General features: G+C 36.7%; 2 protein-coding genes across 2 annotated transcripts in view; one reads left to right on the top strand and one right to left on the bottom strand.

Annotated features, from left to right (window-relative positions):
- FAM227B (family with sequence similarity 227, member B) overlaps positions 1 to 8985 on the bottom strand; it is a 266420-nt gene that overhangs the window by 112025 nt on the left and 145410 nt on the right. The window lies entirely within an intron of this gene.
- Positions 1 to 8985, top strand: part of FGF7 (fibroblast growth factor 7) — a 75122-nt gene that overhangs the window by 27341 nt on the left and 38796 nt on the right. The window lies entirely within an intron of this gene.

Here is an 8985-nt window from a genome sequence, read left to right as displayed (position 1 = left end):
AGAGGAAATGACACCGATTCTTTACAAACTATTCCAAAAGATTGAAGCAGAAGCAAAGCTTCCAAACACATTCTACGAAGCAAACATCATCCTGATACCAAATCCAGGTAAAGATATAACCAAGAAAGAAAACTACAGGTCAATATCCTTGATGGATATAGATGCAAAAATCCTCAATAGGGCCGGCCCGGTGGCGCACTGGAGAGTGCGCCGCTTGGGAGCGCAGTGGCGCTCCAGCCAAGGGTTCGGATCCCATGTGGAGACTGGTTCCCGCTCACTGGTTGAGCGCGGTGCGGGCGCGACACCGAGGGTTGCGATCCCATTACCAGTCAGTAAAAAAGACNACCAAGCCTATTCACTGGGGTTGGGACTGCCTCTTCAGCAAATGGTGCTGGGAGAACTGGACATCCATATGTAGGAGAATGGGCTATAATAACCAAAACAGCATGGTATTGGTATAATAACAGAGACTCTGATCAATGGAATAGAATAGAGCACCCTGAAATCAACCCACGCACTTACTGCCATTTGATCTTCGACAAAGGCATTAAGTCTATTCACTGGGGTCGGGACTCCCTCTTCAGCAAAGGGTGCTGGGATAACTGGTTATCCATTTGCAGGAGATTGAAACTAGACCCACATCTCTCACCATTTACTAAAATCAACTCAAAATGGATTAAGGATTTAAATATACACCCTGAAACAATAAAACTTATTAAAGAAAATATAGGAGAAACCCTTCAGCAAATAGGGCTGGGCACAGACTTCATGAATATGACCCCAAAAGCATGGGCAACCAAAGGAAAAATAAACAAATGGGACTATATCAAACTGAAAAGTTTCTGCACAGCAAAAGAAACAATTAACAGAGCTAAAAGACAGCCAACAGAGTGGGAGAAAATATTTGCAAAATACATGTCTGACAAAGGACTAATATCCAGAATATATAAAGAACTCAAACAACTTTACAAGAAAAAAACAAGCAACCCAATAATAAAATGGGCAAAAGAGCTAAGTAGGCATTTCTCTAAAGAAGATATGCAAATGGCCAACAGTCATATGAAAAAATGCTCAACATCACTCAGCATCCGGGAAATGCAAATCAAAACCACACTGAGATACCATCTCACCCCAGTTAGGATGGCCAAAATCCAAAAGATGCTGAAAGATAAATGCTGGTGTGGTTGCGGAGAAAAAGGAACTCTCTTACATTGTTGGTGGGAATGCATAATGGTGCAACCCCTATGGAAAATGGTTTGGAGGTTCCTCAAACAGTTGCAGATTGATCTACCATATGACCCAGCTATTTCACTGCTGGGAATATATCCAAAGGAATGGAAATCATCAAGTCGAAGGTTTACTTGTTTCCCAATGTTCATTGCAGCACTCTTCACAATAGCCAAGAGCTGGAATCAGCCCAAATGTCCATCATCGGATGAGTGGATACGGAAAATGTGGTATATCTACACAATGGAATACTACTCAGCTATAAAAACGAATGAAATACTGCCATTTGCAACAACATGGATGGACCTTGAGAGAATAATATTGAGTGAAACGAGTCAGGCAGAGAAAAAGAAATACCACATGTTCTCACTCATTGGTGGGAGCTAAAAATAAACAAATTAATTCACCCATATACACACACAAAAAAAAACCGGGGGGGGGGGGAGAAGATATAACAACTATACTTTTTTGAAGTTGTTACAGCAAACAAACGGAAAGGACATTCTTGGGTGGGAGGGGAGAGAGGGAGGAGGGAGGGAGGTGTCGGTGATGGGCCATAATAATCAAATACATTGTATATTGACAAAATAAAAATTTAACGAAAAAAAAATTTTAAAAATAAAAAATAAAATAAAAATAAAAATCAATTTAAAAAGAATAATCTATATTTATCACACTAAAAAAAAACCTCACAAGTTTCTCTAAATGAACAGGAAAATGCTGAAAATAAATATACTAGATTACAACAGTGATATGTTCTGGTTATTCTTTTACCTTTTTTTGGTGATTACCAAATATTCATTGATGAGCCTATACTAATTTTTTGATGAATATATACAATATGTATATATTTATAATAAACTCTGTTGCTTTTACTGTGGCTCTCATTTTCTTCTTTTGGTCACACTCTGATAGGACAAAAGGCTCCCCCAGTAGTCGAAATCATTCAAGACAGATAACTGGCAAAACTTTCCTTAAACCTTTCCAAGAATGGAACCTCTGCAGTCTCCTTCAGCAGGTTATTCCAATGTTATATTACCCTTGCAGTTGGGACACTTTCTCATGTTTAGTGAAATTACCCATGCTTTAATTTAAGCTCTTTTCCTCATTTGCTTTTTTCCTGCATATGAATAATATTGATACACCACTAATAAAACACTTTCATAAGAGAAATAATATATTCTTTTCTGTCATTCCCTAGGTGATTTCATCTAGTCTCATGGCTAATGACTACCGAATTTATATCTTTAGCTTAGGCCTCTCCTCTAATCTCTAGACTCATAAATTCATCTCTACCTTGGTGACTATTAGGCATCTCTACGTTAACATGTCCAAAAGGGAACTCAGTATTTCCCCCCCTTTGCCAGTAATGACAATGCCAGTCTTCCTGTTAATTGGGCTCAAAACTCTGGAATTATCTTTGATATATCTCTTTTTCTCACATCCTACATTCATCCTGTAAATAAATCCTATTGTTTCTATATCCAAAACACATCTTCAGTGACCACTTCTTGCCACCCCTATTGTTATCATCCTTAGTCCAAGATACTATCATCTCTTACCTATACTAGAATTACTGCAATAGCCTCCCCCTTGTCCTCCCAAGTTTACTCTAAATACAAAATCAGAATAATCCTTTCAGAATATAAATTAGAACATATTTTCTGCTCAGAACTCTTCAATGACTTCTCAGTTCACTCAGAGTAAAGTTTAAAATCTTTACAATGGTCTACAAAGCTCCGGAAGATCTACACTTGTCACTCTCACCCCTACTATTGCTATCTCCCTTGCTCCCGCTACTCTGTTCACAGTGGCCCCCTTTGCTGCTCCTAGGGCAAGGTCATTCAAGCATCTGCAACATGGCCTTTGCACTACCTGTTTCTCTGCCTGAAATATTTCCTCCCCTAGGTATTTGTGTAACTCACTCCCTTTCTTCTTCCTAGTCTTTACTGAAATGTTACCTTTTTCACTGAGACCTTCCCTGTCCTCTCTCCCCCAAACACATACTTCTATCCTTTCTCTTCCTCCTTAGCATTTATCAGTCTCTAACATACTATATAGTATTCTTTAAAAATATTGTATGTAAACTGCCCAATGAGAAGGAGAAAGCAGGAATTTTTGTCTGTTTTATTTACTGTTATATATCCAATACCTAGAATGGTGTCTGGAACATAGTAGGTGCTCAGTAAATATTTCTTGAGGGAATAAATGGATGAATTCCATAAATATTTATTAAGTGAGCACTTGTGTCAGGCACTAGGCCAAGTACTAGGGATAGAAAAGAAAACAAAACAAAATGTTATTCCTGTTTAACTACTAGGAAAGGAAAATAACTAAATAAATATAAATGTAGAAATTTGTCAGGGGAAATGTGAATGCAAGAGAGAGGGAACTATGAATAGATAAACTTCAAAATGGCTCGATATTGACTTCTATTTTAAATTTTTTGGTTAGATATGTGCACGTGCTTGAATTCAGGGATGTTAAATGATTTACAGGATCAGTTGGTATTTAAGATTTAAACCACATTCAATGTGCTCTGACATGTTACTAATATCCGAATCATTCTAGCTCATAAGAGTTTTCGAATAACCTGCTTTTAATAATTCTGGAAACATTAAAATTTTTCCTAAAATTTTTCTATGCTTTCTTCCAGAAAAATCTCCAGCATAAAAAGGCAGTAATATTGGGGCCGGCCCGGTGGCGCACTGGATAGTGCGCCGCTTGGGAAGCGCGGCGGCGCTCCCGCCCGAGGGTTCGGATCCCACATACAGACCGGCTCCCGCTCACTGGCTGAGCGAGGCGTGGGAGCAACACCGAGGTTTGCAATCCCGTTGCCGGTCTCCGGTCCGGTACGGGGGCAACACTGAGGGTTGCGATCCGTTGCCGGACACGGAAAAAAGATAAAAGACAAAAAAAAAAAAAAAAAGGCAGTAATAATAAAAAGATTAAAACAGGGCTTGGGGGATTTAAGATCTGAAACTTTATAAAACAACCTAATCTGTATTCTCATCTAGACTATCAGAGTTATAACAGTTAAAAAGACTGCAGTATTTTTCCGCAACTGCGTATACCTGGCAATGACTTACACACAGGGGTTTAATTCAATAATTGAATGGATGCATGACTAAATTAGTAAAAGAACACATTTACTTCTAATAACAGTAATAACAACAGGCACTCATTTATAGAAACTTTATTGTGTGCCAAGAATTCTACTAAGTACTTCACAGGTACAGTTTAACTTAATTCTCAAAACAACTACAATGAGGTAGGTATTATTTTCATATTACAGATGAGGAAACAGACATAAAGTAGTTAAAAAAACATACTCAAGGCCATAGAGGCAGCAGCTGGCAAGGCCAGGATTCAAACTCAAGTTGTCTGTCCCCAGAGATTACACTTCATCAATGCTGCTGCGGTGCTGCTGATAAGCAGGGGTGTCACTGGAGAAGACAGTGTGCCTCACTTAGGAGTATACTATAAGACTAATATTGTAGTGTTGAAGGAAAAGCATGGCTTCTATTTCTGAGTTAGAAAAGTCTGAGTTAGAGGTAGAGAAAGGTATTGCAGTTTAGCACAGAAACAGTGGATGGAACGCTATGTGTCTTGTTCAAGGTCATAGAGTTCATTGGTGGCAGAGGCATGGCCTGCATCCATCCATAGCTCTGACATTCCAAAGTGGTGCCCATCCTGCTATGACCATGTAGAAAATAACACATTTTGAAAAAGTAATATGGGAAAAAGGCTTTTGGAGATAATTCAAAAGATATACTTGGGAGGGTAGCTTAGAAAATATAAAACACAGCTATAACTTTACAAAATTCTGTTAACTTTTCACAAGTTTAATGCTGTTCTGTGACTTAACTGATTTAATATCATGACAAATATATAATTATCCTATAATTTTACCATAACAAGATTACAGCCTTAGTTGTGGTTAAATCAATAAAAACATAAAACCTGTGCACAGTGCAGATATTTTGTTCCCAAGATAATATAAAGTATACTGCCATAGCAATATAAAATTGTACAATAGTATCTTTAGGTTGATAAATGTGTATATGTACCTGGGGGAAAAGGACAGTTGGTAAGTATTCAAAAGCTACTTCAGGGAACAAGGGATAGCATGGTATAAGGATTAGGGTAGATCTGGATGCTTTCTACCCATTCTGTGAGTAGATCTTTGTATTGTGGAATACTAGGATGAGTAATGTTGAGGAGAAGGTACGCTGGCTTATGGGAGCAAGAATCACTGTCTACTGTTTGGGAGGGGAATAGCTGGCCATGTAGTAGTTCGAGACTTTCATTCTGTGCTGGGCCCATAAGGAAAGGTAGATAGATTCCTGTTCTCTTGCAGAAGTAAGGAGCACCTTGTCACATCTCCAATATACTTGTATAACCAGTGAATAGTAATAATGGTTGACGTTTATGGAACTTTTTTGTGCAAGGCAAACAACTTACATAAAGTACCTAATCTAATTTTTAAAATAACCCAGTGAAATAGGCCTTATTATTTTTTATTTTACAAATGAGGAAATAAAAGCTCAGAAGGATTAGGTAACCAAACAGAACTAGTGTCTGAATAAATGATCTGAATGAAACTTCCAGTTTAAATAGAGTTAATAAGCTTAGTACATAAATTTTCAAGACTTCTATTTTCGTGCTTTAGAGGCCTTTCTGCTTATTTTCTGGTGATATTCCCTATAACTGAGAAGGTTAGGTAAGAGAGTTCAAAACAAATGAAGAATTTCTATAATTAATATTTTATACAATGAAGAAAAAACTATGCCACTAATATCATTTAAATGATGACTTAGTAAAATGAACAAACTTGACACCTGAACTGGGAGTCAGTAAACGAGAATTCTGGTTTCTGATCTGCCTGTGATTTGTAGTATGAACTTTGAAAATCATTTAATTTTTCTCGGCCTCAATTCTTTATAAGAAGATTAAACCAAGTGATTGCTAGGATCTCTTTTAGCTCTAATATCTTAGAGTTCCCATAACAATCTTAGGTGTTTTGTGGCTATTTAAAATGCTGGCTTGGCTAATAGATAGGGACTCAGGACTTGAATGATATCTCCAGTCTGTAGAGAACTGCTTTCTGTCTCTAGCACTATCATGGATTATATTACTAGGTCCAAATATTTCCTGCTACTTAATTTCCATTGACATAGGCTCATATTGGGTTCCTGGTACTTATTGCTACTTATTTCTGCATGGAATATAACTAGAATGAAATCTATCTATACATAATCTAAAATAACACCATGAATTAGTAAATGTTTTTTACTCCCATACCTACAAACCATCCTCTATAGAACAGTTGATTTTAGTATATAAAGACAGCTATATTTGTATTTAATGTCATCTTCTCTAGGCTAAGCAATGTAATTCCCTCAACCATTATACTCAAGTGTGATTTCTTGCCCTTTCACCACCCATCAGTCTTCTACGGATATCATCTAAAATAGGGTACCCAGAATGCAATGCTCTAAACTGAGCAGGGTGGGGCCAGGAACAGCAAGATTATTGCTTCCTTGGCAACACTATACTTCTATTAAGGCAGCCAAGCTTGCCATTAATATAGTTTGGAGCAGATGTGACATATTGTTGGCTCATCTTAAGCTTGTCTACTAAAAGTTCCAGATCTCTTTCAAATGAATTGTGGCTGAGTCAGTTTTGTCTGCTTCTATACTTGTGCAGTTGCTGTTTTGAACCTGTACTCATAGAACCTTGCCATTCTCTTTCTTAAGTTTTATTTTGTTGGCTTCATTCCAATATTGAGTCAGTTATTAGAAACAAACAACAAGATTATGTGTGAAAGAGGTCAGACATTCATACTTAATTTTAGAGATATGTCATCCTATGAATTTCTGTTACAATTTCAGAGTTGGGAAACTGGCTTTTAGAAAAGTATGGAGGGAACATTCCACAGATGTATGAAAGGAGGACATCACAAGCAATCACTACTAGACTGTGATATTGCCCTTAATACAAATGCAGTTGTATGGACCCATGAGGAGTGGGTTAGCGATGCATTTGCCAAAGTAGTGTAAGTCTATAAGACTGAGAAACAAATTAAAAACATAAAGTTCTAGACTAAATGTGTCTTCTTCGAAGGAAATTCACTGTAAAAACTTTTAGTACAATGGAATTAGAGTGGCAGAAAAGTGATTTTAGTGGTATGCCAAGACTCAGCTAACAGGAGACATTAATTGAATGACAGGTGATGTGTGTGTTCATCGCGCTCCTTGTCTTCTTTCAACAGTTTTCTGTCATTAAAGGCTACTCCTCTCCTCTGAATCTTGGAAGTCTTATTGTGCTCTTGACTGTCCAGAGTTCCTTGCTCTGGGCCTAGGTCACTGATTATGTTGTTATAGATCAGTTTCTTTTCCTTACTCTGACCTTTCAAAACTTTCCTGAATGCCATTTTTCTAGGGCCTCCCTCCCAGCCAGCCATGTCATTAGAGATCGATTTTATAAATTGATGTTACCCTGTTTAATAGCTCAACGTGTAAACTTTCTCAGGATTTTTTTGCCCTTTAGTTGTGTGTGCCCCTGGGAATATGATTCTTAAGGCAGAGCAATTAGAGGGGCTGTAGCAGGCAAGAGTGTGGAGAAGGAAGAGATAGTTTGAAGATGAAAACCTTTTGTATGCCTCTTAATTTACAACACTGCAGGTTTTCAATTACTTTCTGGATTTTTAAATCCAATTCGAAAAAATAATAAAATTGAACTTCTTATGACAATTCATTTAAAAATAAATGTCTTCCTGTTTTACTGTAAAATCTGACCTGGGCAGTTGAACAGCTTAGGTTCCCTGAAGCTGCCTAGTTACTCTTTCACACGTGAGCTGAGCCTGTTCGGAAAATACAGCTGAACTACAGAGGTAGTCAGCATGTCTACAGCCAATCAACTGCTTTGAATGAACCTCAAAAATGCATTGCCTAGGTCAGTGCCATCTACGTGTCTGGGGGGGGGGAATATTCAATTTCTACAAAACTGTTTTTTAAGATATAGTTTAAGTCAACCCAAATTTTAAGTCAGATATAAATCTTCTGACCTAGGAAAAGTATATCAGTAAACAATTTTCTGTAGGATTTATAACCATTTGTTTCCAGAATATTAAATAATAATGTGGTTACTTATATGTGAAATGAATAATACTATCATTGAATTCCAACCAGTTTAGAGTTTTGCAATTTTTATAAAAAGTTTGATAACAGAGCCTAAACTTTTGTGAGAGAAGAAATTATAAAAAATAAAAAAAGTCTTATTAGACACAGAATTAGTATCACAGTGGTGAAGTATTTTTTGTTCTGTAAAGTTTTGAAACAAGTAAATAGTAAACATTTTTAAAGCAACATTCAGAATTAGAGAAAAATCTATTCATTGCTGGAAATATATATATATATTTGCTGAAATATATATGTTCATATCAGATTATAATATCAGTAATGAGATTAAAATCTGAAAGCTTAACTTTCCTAAAGTTTTAGTTTTGTAATTTTTTTCCAAATCCTGGTATGATTCTTCTTCAATTCACCTTTTCTGCCTGTGCAACACTGATATTATGAGTAAAATAAAATAAACACACTTATAAGCCTAACTTAATCCTAAGTTTTTAGTATGCCTCAAATCATGAAACATACCTTCTAAACATATCTTCTGACTTGGAAAGTTTTCTTGGGGATTGATAATTCTAGTTTTTATTTAGAATCATTTGTTAACTAAGTTTTGAAAGTAATTCTT

The sequence above is a fragment of the Galeopterus variegatus genome, unplaced genomic scaffold (genome assembly GCF_000696425.1).
Source record: "Galeopterus variegatus unplaced genomic scaffold, G_variegatus-3.0.2 Scaffold602, whole genome shotgun sequence".
Classification (NCBI taxonomy): Eukaryota; Metazoa; Chordata; class Mammalia; order Dermoptera; family Cynocephalidae; genus Galeopterus; species Galeopterus variegatus.
Note: the sequence above shows the minus strand (reverse complement) of the source record. Positions and strands in the feature narration are given on the sequence as shown.